This window comes from Mus musculus, chromosome 13 (assembly GCF_000001635.26).
Source record: "Mus musculus strain C57BL/6J chromosome 13, GRCm38.p6 C57BL/6J".
Taxonomy (NCBI): domain Eukaryota; kingdom Metazoa; phylum Chordata; class Mammalia; order Rodentia; family Muridae; genus Mus; species Mus musculus.
The window spans coordinates 49113043-49127123 of NC_000079.6; the positions used below are offsets into that span (position 1 = coordinate 49113043).

The window sequence follows — 14081 nt, forward strand, 5'->3', positions numbered from 1 at the left end:
ATTGGTGATAACTGCAAGCAGAAAGCCTAGGGCAGGTTTAGGAGTGGCAAACCTGTCGGGACAAGTGAAAGGTGACTCTGCCATCCTCATCCACTCTTTCTAGAAGAAAACATCACTGCTGTACTTAGAACGGGTTGCGGAGTGTTCACTGTGCCCTGCGCTGTTGTGAAACAGAGGATTAAGGGAATGTAAGCCCACTACCACCCAGAGCTACCTCAGACCCTCCATAACAACAGCTGCGGTGCGCGTGTACCAATGGGGACCAGGGTGTAAGTGGACATAAGCAATTCATGTTTGGTGGGGACAGATGACCTCATCACATTTGGAGGGGTCAGCTAAGAGGCAGAAAGCCACCTCTTTGGAAATCACCTATCCCAGAGCCTTCGATTGAAAGGGACACACACCTCCCACCTCCCCCAAAGGAATCCGTAGGGACCGTTCCTACCCAGGCTATTGTAAACGAGGGATTGAGGGCATTGGCCTCTGACACCACTCTGAGGTGTCAATATGAGGGTTAGTGCTCTCCAAAGCTGGACTGGAAGGCAAAAGGGCTGTTTCATCATGAATGCCAGCTATAAATTGTGCACTGGGCCCTGATTGGAGCCCTCACTGAAGACAACAGCTGACAACAGAGGCTGACACTATGAGTGTGGGCCACAATAAAGGGAGGTCACAGTAGAGGAGAGCCACTTCAGAGGAGGACAGCTATGAAAGGGGACCATCACAGAAGAAGGCCAGTCATGGAAAAGGACCTTGCTTTTCTTTTTCTTCTCTTTTGTTTTGTTTTCCTGGCTTTTGAGACAGAGTTTCTCTGTGTAGTCCTGGATGTCCTGGAACTCACTCTGTAGCCATGCTGACCTTGAACTCAAGAGATCCAGCCACCTGCCTGTGCCTCCCAAGTGCTAGGATCAAAGGTGTGCGCCACGACCACCCAATGACTTCACTTTTCTTAAGGGAATATCAGCTTTACTTTCATGTAGAGAAGCCTTGGAAACTGCCTAAACTAGAAGGTCATAAAGAGGAAGCTTCAGAGAGCAAACAAGCCAAGAAGCTCACAGAATCCCCCTGCCTTGGAAACCCCTCCTGAGGACCATCCTGCACCTCCCTGAATACCTGAAGGGTCCAGTCCCCCTCGAGCTGACCATACCACATATCTGATTTCTAGAAAGGGTAGGTCCTACCTCACAGCCTCTTCCCTGCGAGGTCACCTAAAGATAGATTTGGACAGCATCATGGCCACGGGTCAGCAGGATTAACACAGCTCAGTCAGCAGGGACAGCTCCCTCAGGGTGAAGCTGTGGAATTCTGCTCAGTTAGTGCTGGATGCCAGGCTGCTAGGGCTGCCCACTCCCTTGGGGATTGAACTCTGGCAGTCTACCTCACTGGGCAGATGCTGCATCCTTCTATCAGGCCCAACACTTGAGGGCATCTCAGGGCGAGTAGCATAGGTACAGGGTCTTAACATTGTGCTGAAAGCTGTGGTGGCCTCTCCTAGAATGTAAAACCCCTCCATTCTATACTAGCTGATGGCCAGACATGAAGCTCAGGGCACTCAAGAGGGCTGGGAAATGTGTATGTGTTGCTGTATCAAGCTCATTTCTGGCTCAGTACTCCAAGACCTGCTTCTCAAACTGTGTATTACAGCCCCAAATAGGATAGCCGAAGATGGATGGAGGAAACAGAAATCTGGCCACAGCAAAAAGGTTCATGAGGGGCAGCAAGATGGCTCAGCAAGTAAAAGTGCTTGCGGTATAAGCCTGGTGACCTAAGTGTGATCCCTGGAACCCAACAGTGGAAGAAGAGAATGAACTCTCCAAAGCTGTCTTCTGACCTCCACAGCCACACTCTGGCACACATGTGCCTGCACCTGAACTTACCCACACGCACACACGCACACACGCACACACACAGGACAATAATAAATAAAATTTGAAAACAGGAAAATAAAAAGCTTATGAAAATGCAGTGGCCGCATACTGACTCAAAAGCAAATGCACAGTGAGTCTGTTGTGTTTCCAACAGCATTTGCCGGTGTTAAGTCGTAAGACTCCGCTGCAGCTCTGACCCGGAACACACGGCATAAGCACTATGCACTGCGCCTGCTGGCACGACAGCAAGTTCTGTGCGCAGGTAGCAGACTCCTCCCTGCTGTGAACCGCAGTGTTTTTACTATACACATACAATGTTCTGCTCTTAAAGAAACACAACGGGCTAATTATGGAAAACAGAGACTAAATATTTTCTGTCATCCCTCAGCATGCAAGTAATGTCAAAATAGCATCTCTTTGGATCGTGTTGTGTTAAGTGTTTGATTTTAAAATTTCTGTTTTGAGTTGCTGGCTTACATTTCTTTTCCTTTTCTTTTTTTAAATCAAGACTGTAAGAGCCAGAAGATAAAGGGTTTACGCATCTTGTCGTAAAGTTAGAAGCTTCACCCATAAAGTTTCACCAATGTGAATGACAAAACATGAGCTGAATAAGTTGACCGGGGTGGGGGGACCCTATACAGAGAACTATAGTCAACTCAGGAATGCCGAGAGTGGGGAAAAAAATGGTCTTCCCCAGGGAGGAGCACACCCACTGGTTATCCTATGCCAAATGGTCAGCCCTGAAAACACACATACAAGTAACATACAGACTGAGCAGGTAGAAGTTAGGAATGTGTATTTGTACACATATACATCTATGCATGTAACAACAATTAATTAAAAAAAAAGAGTCCATGAATTTGAAAGAGGGCAAGAATTGGAACACAGGAGAATGTAGTGGGTTTGGCCTAGTGTTGTTATATCTTAATGTTAATTTGGGCCTCTAGAACTGTTTATTCAGATGTCTATACATAGTTTTTGAAAACCTGTAGCTAACTGGTTTTGATTGGTAAATAAAAATATCAATAGCCAATATATGAGAAGGACAGACAGAGGTTTTAGAATTGCCCAGGCTTGGGACCAGGAGAGAGAGAAAAGAGGAGAGATCTGTCATGTCAGGAGAGGTGGAGGACAGGAGAGAGCCCATGTCTGAGAAGAGTGCAGACAGAGAGACATGGCTACCCTGTGAAGGAGCCAGGAGAGCACAGCTCAGTGAAACAGTCCTCTGGGTCCAAAATAGCTAAAATGTAACACCTAATAAATAATAACTCAAGATTATTGGCAGGAAGTACATTAACCACATAGAGATTAAACAATGGCCCAACCACTGAATTATATAAGTCATATCAAAATATAAAGGTGATAGATATATGTCTTTCATCAAGAACATAAACCACTGAGGCAGGGCTGGAGAGATGGCTCAGTGGTTAAGAGCACTGACTGCTCTTCCAGAGGTCCTGAGTTCAGTTCCCAGCAACCACATGGTGGCTCATAACCATCTGTAATGAGATCTGACACCCTCTTCTGGGGTGATGGAAGACAGCTACAGTGTACTTACATAAAATAAATAAATCTTAAAAAAAAACACACAACAACAACAAAAAAAAAAACATTGAGGCAGGTAGCAAACCTGCCAGCAAGAATTTATTAATTAATGATTTCAAGAGAATTTGAGGGAAGGAAAGAGAAGGAGGTAATGATGTGATTATATTATAATTTCAAAAAATAAGAGAAATAATAAGGAAACCTTAATATCATTCATTGAATTCTGGCTGGGGCTAAGACAGAATTTCTAAAAAAAAAGGCTGTGGACATGTTTCTACTATTTTGTACTACATATTTCTGTTAATAGTGTTCTCGGTATTGACAATTATAAAGTCACAGTATCGATCAAGTCTGGGAGGCATTGAAGATGCTCTGTGTCCAGCAGCATCAAATATTCACCAAGATTTAATTATTTATGTAAAAATAAACAAGTCCATCCATCTAATTAGTGTGTTAAGTCTTTGACGAATGGCAAAATTATAGGCACTCCAAAGATTTGGTTTAAAATAGATTACCTTTTAAGTTATTGTATTTGATTCATAGACCTATTTTGCATCCAAGGTAACGAATATGCAAAGCTTAACAAGCTCTGCTCATTAACACCCCCAGGAGGAAGTTGACTGCACTACCATCTCTCCCCTCTCCAAAGTCCCTAAGTGGTCTGAATGACCCCACCAATATCTAAGATGGCCTTGGAGGTCAGGCTGCAAGGACCCGAGACCAGAGAATGGCTTCATGCTGGATGTCTGAGTAGCCATGCTTTGAGCATGAACATCCAAGGTGTCCCTCTCAGCCAGACACATTCCTAAGATGCAGGCAGAGTGGTAGAGACATGGGCCTTATTCTAACTGCCTCAAGAAGAAAAAGGAGATCTTGAAGAAAGACAAAATCAGCCAGGCCTGGTGGGACAGGCTAGCAATCCCAGCACCCTGAAGGTAGAATCAAGGGTATCAAGAGCTCAAGGTCGTCCTTGGCTACCAAAAAGTACAAGGCCAGCCTGGAATACAAGAGAGGGATATGGGGGACAGATCATCCAGAGCTGTAATTAGTTTGTCCACAACTTTTAAATATGTCAATAACAAATGTCCAGACAGAGGACAACGGACAAAAATGAGAAAAAAATAGTAACAACAACGCTGAATATTGGATGTGGACTTTAAAAGAGCCAGGTTAGCATCTGGAGAGATGGCTCAGTAGTTAAAGAGCTCAGACTGCTCTTCTAGATGACTGGACTTTGATTTCTGGCATCCACATAGTGACTCACAACCATCTTTAAATACAGTTCTGAGATATACAGTGCCCTCATCTGGCCTTCCCAGGAACTGCTATAAACGTGGTGAATGTTCGTGCATGCATGTGTGTGCGTGCGTGTGTGTGTGTGTGTGTGTGTGTGTGTGTGCGCGTGCATGTGCATAGACATAGATAGATAGATAGATAGATAGATAGATAGATGGTTTACCTGCATATATGGGATTCGTGTGGCCAAGAAAATAGAAGATAAATCATTTCATCAGAACTAAGACCTGTAGAATAAGAATATAAAAATCTAGAGCTGAAAACTAAAATGAGAAACTCAATACATAGGTTTGACGTAGATACAGATGAGGGTGGATCTAGCAAACTGGAAGGCAAGCTATAGAAAATATTAGACCAGGGCTGAGGCGATGGGTCAGCAGGTAAAGTGCTGGCTGGCTCCACAAGCATGGAGGCCAGAGCTTGGAGTCCCCAGAACCCCTGTAAAAACTGGTGGGCATGGTAACGTACCGGAGATTCCAGAGTGTGAGAAACAGAGACTGGGGACCTCCCAGAGCAAGCTGGCTATCCAGATGTGGTGGTTTGAATGAAAAAATGACTCCCATAGACTCATGGGGAGTGGCACCAACAGGAGGTGTGGCCTTGTTGGAGAAAGTATGTCACTAGGGGTGGCCTTTGAGGTCTCAGATGCTCAAGCCAGGCCCAGTGTCTCTCTGCCTGCTGCCTGTGGATCCAGATGTAGAACTCTCAGCTATGTCTCCAACACCATGTCTGCATGCATGCCACCATATTTTCTGCCATGACAACGGTAGACTAAACCTCTGAACTGTAAGCCAGCCCCAATTAAATGTTTTTCTTTGTAAGAGTTGCCATGTTCATGGTGTCTCTTCACAGCACTAGAAACCATAACTAAGGTACCAGACTAGGTAAAATAGAGAATTCTAGACTCAATGAGAAACCCAGAGTCACTATGTAAGGTGGAGAGTAATCAAGGGAGACTTGGTCCAATGTTAGCTCAGGTCTCCACATATGCATGCAAAAACATGCACCTACGAACATGAGCCTGCATACACCCATGCATACACCACATATAAACATAAGCAAAAGAAAATACATAGACTGAAATCTAGACAGAAAGAAAATAACAAACAACACAGAAGATGGTAAGAAATGCCCAGCCTGCTTGGAAATGGGTTGGTGGAAGTAGAAGGCACAAAGAATGGAACCAAAGAAATATGTAAAAACCAATGCCCTCCAATTTAAAAAAATATTCATAGATTTAAAAAAAAGTATAAGTCCCAAGCAGACCAAATAAAAAGAATATTACACCTGAGCACAACATATTTAAAAAAATTTTTTTAAAGCTTAGACACAAAAAGATAATCTTAAAATAGCAAAGGGGATGGGGCTGGCGATGGCTCAGCAGTTAAGAGCACTGACTGCTCTTCCGAAGGTTCTGAGTTCAAATCCCAGCAACCACATGGTGGCTGATAAGTACCCGCAATGAGATCTGATGCCCTCTTCTGGTGCATCTGAAGACAGCTACAGTGCACTTATGCATAATAATAAATAAATCTTTGGGCCTGGCCAAGGGGAGTTGACCTGAGTGAGTAGGGCAACCAGAGAAACTGTAGCGAGCAGAGGTCCTAAAAATTCAACAACCACACGAAGGCTCACAACCATTTGTACATGGACTCATATACATAAATAAATAAATCTTTAAAGAAAAAAATAGCAAAGAGAAGGGGTATTTGCTGCTCCCTTGCAAAGAACTCTCAGTTCCCAGCATCCAGGTCAAGTGGTTCACAGCTCCAAGGAACTGGGACTGCTTTTGCTCTCGGCAGCCACCTGTCCTCTCGAACACAACACACACACATATATGCACTTTATTTTAAATGTTTTTGTTTAAATAGCAAATAGGTTGGGAGGCAAGGTATTTACAACCTTCAAGGGAGCCACCAGAAGAGGGGGTGGCTGACCTCAATGGAAAGCATTGAAAATGGTCTGCACAGCCTCTTGCAAAGGGTTGGGAAAAAAGGCAACTTTCAGCCCATGATTACAAACCAGGAAAAAGAGAAAATCAAGAATAAAGGCACTTATAGACACAGACATTCCGGACAAACAGATACTAAAAGGAATACAAAGGAGAGACCTTCAGGTAAAGGACAAACAGTCACAGCTGGGACTGCAGGGAAGATTAGAAAGCAAAGGAAAGGATACACGCATTAGTCATACGCAACCAGTACTGACTACTCAAGAGGCCAATAATGTCGTGTGAGATACAAGACAGATGCGCACAGCGGCAGGATGAGGGGTGGCTTCGTTGGGAAGTGTGAGGTTCTGAGTTCTATCCCTAGAACCCACATGAAAAATCCAGGTGAAGTAACAAGCCATACATCTGGGAAGGGGCTGGCAGGGAGAAGGAGGGCGTGACTGAAGGAAGGAGGCAAGGGAAGGCCGGGGTGAGGGCGGTAAGAATGCAGTATGTATGTGCGTGAAATCGGCAAAGAACAAACAGACCAGGAATCCTGTAAAATTTAAAAGCCAGGCGAGTAGCACACTTGGCACCTCTCGGACAGTGGGGAGGTTGAGACAGGGAGACACTCAGGCTCTGTGGCTAGTCAGCTTACTGTGTATGGCAAGCTCTGGGCTAATAGGAGAGTCTCTGTCATTAAGAGAGAGAGAGAGAGAGAGAGAGAGAGAGAGAGAGAGAGAGATGGGGGTAGGGAGATGGTTCAGCAGGTAAGAGTACTTGCCACTCAAGTTTTATGGAGCTGAGTTTGGATCCCCAGTTCCTGTGCAAAAAAAGCCACAAGCGGCCGTGCACATACTTAGATCCAGCACCGTGAAGGGCAAACGCAGGAAGATCATTAAGGTTTACTGGCTGCCAGCCTAGCTCCAGGCTGAGTGAGAGACCCTGTCTGAAGGGAATAAGAAAGAATGACAGAGCAGAATACCAGACATCCTCCTGGGGCCTCTGCATGTAGGCACAACACATGCCACACACGTGCATATTCAACACACACACACACACACCAAGATGGCTCCTGAGGAATGAAGGAGTGAAACCCAAGGTTGACTTCTGGCTTCCACACGAATGTATACATGTGTGCACACACTTGTATGTGAATACATTAAAAACATAAAAAACAGATGGGGGCTTAAGTTATCCAATAATATTTAAAAAATACCCAGAGTAGAGTCGTCATATAATGTTTGTGCTGCCTGGGAGGTATCCAGAAAGTATGGGTTTATGCCAAGCCTTAGAAATGCAGTACAGAGCCGGGCAGCAGTGGCGCATGCCTTTAATCCCAGCACTTTCAAGGCAAAGGCAGGTGGATTTCTGAGTTCAAGGCCAGCCTGGTCTACAGAGTAAGTTCCAGGAGAGCCAGGACTATACAGAGAAATCCTGTCTTGGAAAAGAAAAGAAAAGAAAAGAAAAGAAAAGAAAAGAAAAGAAAAGAAAAGAAAAGAAAAGAAAAGAAAAGAAAAGGAAAGGAAAGGAAAAGGAAAGGAAAAGGAAAGGAAATGTAGGAAAAAAAAAGAAAAAGCTGTACAGGGCTGGCGAGATGGCTCAGCAGGTAAGAGCACTGACTGCTCTTCTGAAGGTCCTGAGTTCAAATCGCAGCAACCACTTGGTGGCTCACAACCACCCATAATAAGATCTGATGCCCTGTTCTGGTGTGTCTAAAGACAGCTACAGTGCACTTACGTATAAATAAATAAATCTTTTTGGGGAAAAAAAGTAAGTACAAGCTCAAAACTTCCCAGAGCCCAAGAACTGCTCTTTAATTACAGGGCAGCCACGCCTGTGAAGATGAAACGGTTGTGAAGATCGCCGCTGCAAGCGTGTGCACGCTTGTGATGAAATAATGACCCCCAAATGACACAGACATACTGAATGAGAAGAGAAGGCAGATGCAATCAGCACCGCCTCTCACAGCCACCAAGCCAATTACCCTGCTGTCCTAAAGAGCCCTGCTTCAGCACTCGCCTTCCCCAGAGCTTGCCCGCGGCAGAAATACAAGACTGTTGCAACCCCTCTGGAAAGGTAGTGTAATGATTCCCTCCAGATGCAGAGTAACTGCATATGTGATGCAGAGTTGTGCTCCTCTCTAATGTCCCTTCCTGGAAGGAGGTTAGTACCTGGGTGAAGACAGACCTCCCACTCTACCTCCAACTGGATCTGAGGCTCTCCAAGATACTATTCCTCCTCTGGCTAGGACATTTCACATCCTGAGACCTGGGAGCCAAACATGCTGTGACTTCATATTGGAAAGATCTGGGTTTGGGGAACTCTCCTTCTCCCTCAAATGTCCCTTCCCCTGTGCCTCTATTTCTCTTACTTTAGTCAGTTACTGAAGGTCATGTATGATGGAATAGTTATGAATGCCCTGGGCCCACAAGTGACCTGCTGATAGGACCTCTGCCCTCAAGGTTCAGCTCTGTAGGCAGGGCAAGCTGATACTGGCCCAACTTTGGGAAACTAGATTCAGACAAACTCAACAACAGCAGGTGTCGAGTCAGAACCTGGGCTCCTGCAAACACGCTCAGGTGTCTGCACATGTGTACACCAGACAGTCCAGAGTCCTGTGTACACCTGTTCTCTGAGGTCCGGAGGGCTGTTCCTGACTGGAATGTCACAACCAGGGGTCATCAGCAGCAGATGTAAAGGCCAAGACAGCAGCCATACACACAGGGCACACTGTCCAACTTGTCAGCACAGGCCTGTCTCCCTGCGACCTGGTGCTGCTGCTGGCAGGCCCACATTCTCAATCACTGAGATCCATTACACAGGAATGTCACACCAAACCCAATGATTGATTGAAAGAATGAATGAGTGAAGAGACCCTTTCCCCATCCTAGCTGTTGGCTTCACTGAAGGAGTCCAAGATCTCACCATTTCCTTGTCCCCTAAAGGGTCTTGGGTGTCTCTCACAGCTGAAATCCTGGGTTCAGAACTGTGGTCATGAGCTGCAGTGTTTTTCCTGTGGTACTAAGTCTTTTACTCTCCCAGGGACAGAATGTGCTCAGGCTACAGGAGACCCTGCCACACGGGAAAATAAAACAAAACAAGGAAATAAAAAAAAAATGCTGTTTGAGTTAGTTACTGACATGAGTGTCACAAAAACTGCTCAATGAATTTTGGTTTCAGAATGGGATAGGATTTCCAATGGCTTCTGAAAGGGCTTTAAACACACTCCTGCCTCATTGCACTTTGGATTTGTGTGGACTGAAACAGGAGACAAGAGTCAGTGAATGAAGAAGCACTGAGTGAAGGAGGCAGTGAAGAACACGGCATGATGGGAGAAAGAATGGGCAAGACAGGTGACCAAATGGCAAAGAAGTGGCTGAGAAACTGAATGGCGTATGAGGAAGGCAAGACTGAATGAACACATTAACTGAATAATGATAGACAGGAAATATGCAAGACAAAATGAGTGAATGAACAAATGCATGGCAAATGAACGAGCAGGTGAATAAATGAATGAATGAATGGGTAGATGAATAAGTGAATGTAGGGAATGAATGCATAATAAATGAATGGTGATTAAATGAATGAATGGGTAGAGGAATAAGTGATTGTAGGGAATGAATACATAGTAAATGAATGGTGAATGAATGAATGAATGAATGGGTAGGGGAATAAGTGATTGTAGGGAATGAATACATAGTAAATGAATGAGTAACTGACTAGCAAATGAGTGGGTGACTGAGAGAATAAGAAAGCGAGTGGGTGGGGACTGGGAGACAGCGTGGGGCCTAGCCCCCTCTCTAACCTCAGGCAAACACTGAACAAGGAAGATTTAAGAGTCAGCACCTAGACCCCAGCAACTCTTCTTGAAATTTCCCAAAACCTGCAAATGGAAGTTCTAGAACACTAGGCAGCTGTACATCCTGGAGCGTCCACGGCTTGTTACCATCCTGCATCCCAAGTTCTATTCTACACATGCATCACACACACAACTCATACCTCACAGCCTATGTCATATACTAGGGCCGCTTAACCCATTTCTGCCTAAGAAATTGTTATGTGACCCTAGGAATGTAGGCATAGATATATACAGATCTAAGATTTACATTTCCTGAAAATAAATCATAAACACTGTATTTTAAAGCAGCTCCTTATCGCTTCTCGGCCTTTTGGCTAAGATCAAGTGTAAAGCAGCTCCTTGAAGGACAGAGAGATAGTCCAGGTAGCTGAGTATCTGCTATACCAGTGACAAGCAGAGCCCTGGAGCTCGCTGGCCAGCCTGCCCTAATCAGGTAGCTCAAGGCTCAGTGACTGGCCTTGTCTCAAAATAAGGTGGAGAATGACTGAGAGAGACTCCTTCCATATCTCAAAGAACATACACGGGCTGGAACAAGACCCCTGGCACTTATGTAGCAGATGTGCAGCTCAGTCCCCATGGCTGCCTTGTCTAGCCTCAGTGAGAGAGGATACACCTGATCTGGCAGAGACTCGATGCACCAGGGTTGGGGGATACCCAGGAGGGCCCATCTTCTCAGAGGAGAAAGGGAGGGGAGATAGGAGGAGGGACTCTAGGAGGGGGTACTGGGAGGCAGAGCAGCATTTGGGATATAAACTAATTGATTAAAAAAAAATAATCAGTGCTGAGAATGCCAGTTCACATGAGTCTGTAGTGCAATACAGCAGGAGTGTGTTTAAAGCCCTTTCAGAAGCTATTGGAAATTCTATCCCATTCTGAAGCTAAAATTCATTGAACAGTTTTTGTGAAACTCATGTCAGTAACTCAAACAGCATTTTTTGTTTCGTTTTGTTTTGTTTTTCGCTTGTTTTGTTTTCCCATGTGGCAGGGTCTCCTGTAGCCTGAGCACATTGTGTCCGTAGGAGAGTAAAAGACTTAGTACCACAGGAAAAACACTGAAGCTCGTGACCACAGTTCTGAACCAAGAGATTTCAGGCAGTTGTCTCCCACCCTGAGGCATGCACAGCGCAAAGCCACTCAATACATGGGTGAGGGCTGCCAGAAACTCCTGGGACTCCTTACCTGTTTGATTTTGAATTAATTTTTTTTTGTCACTTCATGTTCAGAAACCTTTTGTTGTTGCCAGATTCTCCCAGTCCCTATATTCAGTCACATGACTCTACATGAGGCCACTACCCCATTTAAGAAGCTCGGTCAATAATATCCAATATATACAAAGAACTCAAGAAGGTGGACTCCAGAAAATCAAATAACCCCATTAAAAAATGGGGCTCAGAGCTGAACAAAGAATTCTCACCTGAGGAATACCAAATGGCAGAGAAGCACCTGAAAAAATGTTCAACATCCTTAATCATCAGGGAAATGCAAATCAAAACAACACTGAGATTCCACTTCACTCCAGTCAGAATGGCTAAGATCAAAAACTCAGGTGACAGCAGATGCTGGCGAGGATGTGGAGAAAGGGGAACACTCCTCCATTGTTGGTGGGATTGCAAGCTTGTACAACCACTCTGGAAATCAGTCTGGTGGTTCCTCAGAAAATTGGACATAGTACTACCGGAGGATCCCGCAATACCTCTCCTGGGCATATATCCAGAAGATGTCCCAACCGGTAAGAAGAACACATGCTCCACTATGTTCATAGCAGCCTTGTTTATAATAGCCAGAAGCTGGAAAGAACCCAGATGCCCCTCAACAGAGGAATGGATACAGAAAATGTGGTACATTTACACAATGGAATACTACTCAGCTATTAAAGAAAATGAATTTATGAAATTCCTAGGCAAATGGATGGACCTGGAGGGTATCATCCTGAGTGAAGTAACCCAATCACAAAGGAACTCGCACAATATGTACTCACTGATAAGTGGATATTAGCCCAGAAACTTAGGATACCGAAGATATAAGATACAACTTGCCAAACGCATGAAATTCAAGAAGAACGAAGACCAAAGTGTGGACACTTTACCCTTTCTTAGAAATGGGAACAAAGCACCCATGGAAGGAGTTACAGAGACAAAATTTGGAGCTGTGACGAAAGGATGGACCATCTAGTGATTGCCATATGCAGGGATCCATCCCATAATCAGCTTCCAAATGCTGACACCATTGCATACACTAGCAAGATTTTGCTGAAAGGACCCAGATATAGCTCTTTCTTGTGAGACTATGCCGGGGCCTAGCAAACACAGAAGTGGATGATCACAGTCAGCTATTGGATGGGTCACACGGCCCCCAATGGAGGAGCTAGAGAAATTACCCAAGGAGCTAAAGGGAACTGCAACCCTATAGGTGGAACAACAATATGAACTAACCAGTACCCGGGAGCTCTTGTCTTTAGCTGCATATGTATCAAAAGATGGCCTAGTCGGCCATCACTGCAAAGAGAGGCCCATTGGACTTGCAAACTTTATATGCCCCAGTACAGGGGAACGCCAGGGCCAAAAAGGGGGAGTGGGTGGGTAGGGGGTTGGGGGGGTGGGTATGGGGGACCTTTGGGATAGCATTGAAAATGTAAACGAGGAAAATACCTAATTAAAAAAAAAAAAAAAGAAGCTTGGTCAAACAGGACATGTCACATGTTTCCACTCTACATCATATCACAACACCTTTCATGTCACACAACATACACCAGCACATGCCTGGCTGCAGTCCTGGGTTACACACCACACATCAGATTGCATCACCACCTCCTCAACCATAACTACAGCTTTCCCTTTGGGGTAAAATCCAATCTTTGCTAAGATTTAGTAAAAATAGGAGCTGGAGAAGTGGCTCGGCAGGTAAAGTCTCTTTGCTCCTGAGCTCCATGACTTGGGTTCAGTCCACCAGGACCTAAAATCAACTCTAGCAAATCGTCCTCTGAGCACTGTATGCATGCTGTGGCATGTGCACATATAGGCTCACAAAATAAACAGATAGATAATTTTTAAAACTTTAAAGTCCTGGTAAGATAGGCGTTTACTCCACTCCACCTTCACCTGAGGGGTCCAGGGGAACACCACATTGCCCAGGTTTGCTACAGACAAGGTGATTGGACACAAGGGTTCTCCTGTCACAATGCCATCTGTCCCTTGATCTAAGCACAGGCCATTGGTAAGAACAAATCAAGACCAAGAGGACACCAGGCTGTTCTCCACTGAGGTCCCCGAGGCTTGGAGTTGACCATAGAGTCTGCTTCCAGAGAGAGAATCAAGCCCAAGGATGGCCCTGAGGCCACTATGACCCACCATATTCCCCAGGCCACTGACAGCACAGTAGGTCATCAACCTGTCCACATTCCAAGCAAGGAATAGGCATGAGGACCAGCTTGTCCTGACCTAGGCCCAGATTCAGCCTCCACTGTGGAGCGAACACAACTTTGGTAACAAATGCATGACCTACAACTGCCCAGCCCCATCCCACCTGGGACAAGACACTGCCTCATGGCCATCCTCCCCAGATAAGAAGCCTACACATACCT

At 45.1% G+C, this 14081-nt stretch overlaps 1 protein-coding gene across 28 annotated transcripts in view; it reads right to left on the minus strand.

The window, feature by feature from the left end:
• The window catches only part of Wnk2 (WNK lysine deficient protein kinase 2), a 112273-nt gene that overhangs the window by 76741 nt on the left and 21451 nt on the right, over positions 1-14081 (minus strand). The gene's annotated exons all lie outside the window — the stretch shown is intronic.